General features: G+C 40.3%; 1 protein-coding gene across 3 annotated transcripts in view; it reads right to left on the reverse strand.

The window, feature by feature from the left end:
• The window catches only part of LOC117939382 (E3 ubiquitin-protein ligase Midline-1-like), a 51391-nt gene that overhangs the window by 32222 nt on the left and 17754 nt on the right, over nt 1–1415 (reverse strand). The window lies entirely within an intron of this gene.

Raw genomic sequence — 1415 nt, forward strand, 5'->3', positions numbered from 1 at the left:
AGCAATGCACTATAAATGATCTACACCGTCAATGTACTGTATGTCACGTCTGATCTTGTATTCTACAAGCCTTTTCAAAAACTTGGTACAAAATCGAAGAAAGCTGCCACAGAAGTCGCACATGCTTCTATTTAACGCATCAGCCTTGCTTAGGTCAAAGTTGCACATAATTCCTTAATGTAGTACTTTAAACTGGAGTTACAGTGTAGCAGACTTTGTTCCTTAAGTTTCCCATTTCTCAAAAATTGAACCTGGATTTCCTTGATCCCTGTGACCCCATAGCAGGTGAGGAGTATTAGTCGTAGCATTGAGCCTGTGGCAGCCAGCTGTCGCTCCAACACACACACACACACACACACACACACACACACACACACACACACACACACAAATAATCGCACATGCAAACGCCCATGCTCAGATGCTGTTAACATGTCGCAGCACACAGGAGATGCTATCAAATTGAATAACCTGACCTCTGGAAAGTTTCAGGAAAGCACACAATTGTACATGACTTATTAGATGCAGAGTGTACAGCAAGCACTGATGTATAATGTGTAAAAGTTTTTGCATTCAAGTAAACTGACATAATTTAGAAAATAAAGTGCCATCCAGCTAAATGTGTCCTCTCCCATAGAACTAGTGGACTTCCTCCCTCTTAAGTGTAAGAAAGCCCATTCAGGACCTTTTTTTTAAGCCGTTTTATATTCACACACACTCGCACAGCACTCAAGTACACACACATTTTAAGCATGCCTTAAGGCACTGTCTCCTGTCTTTTTGTATCTTGGGCTTTAAGCAACTACCAACACACAACGGCTCTTTGAAATTGGGTCACACAAAACAGACTCTCGCATGCAACGTCACTCCAACCACAGACACACACACACACACAAACACTCACAATTTAATGTGTTCATATTTAAATGTGTCAGTTGATACCTGTGAAACCTTAAGAATAAAAAAAGAGAGAAAAGATTCAAATTTCACAAAAGAATGTAAATATTTCACAAAATCTATTGTTGATGGCATGTTTTAGGGGCTAAAAGACAAAATTAAAGTTTATGTAAAGCTGACTCAGAACTCAAATGATGCGTTTATAGCAATTGGGGCTAATTCATAATCCTTTACACCACATATTAAAAACAAAACCCTTTTCATAAATGTGAATTCATCAACTGTTCCTGCTGAAGTTTCTTCTAGACCACGGTACTGATGGCTCCACAGCACTCATTGGCTGAGTCCTGAACCCACCGCTCTTTGATTATCATTCCAGTAATGCTGGCACTCAGTGCTTCTACTCCTCATTTCCACTGAGAATACAATCTGAGCTGAGATGGAGGGTGAAAGCATGCGGGAATCCCCCAGGGACTTGTAGACTTAAGTAAACTAAGAGTAACGCAAAATCCCACAGA

The sequence above is a fragment of the Etheostoma cragini genome, chromosome 24 (assembly GCF_013103735.1).
Source record: "Etheostoma cragini isolate CJK2018 chromosome 24, CSU_Ecrag_1.0, whole genome shotgun sequence".
NCBI classification, from domain to species: domain Eukaryota; kingdom Metazoa; phylum Chordata; class Actinopteri; order Perciformes; family Percidae; genus Etheostoma; species Etheostoma cragini.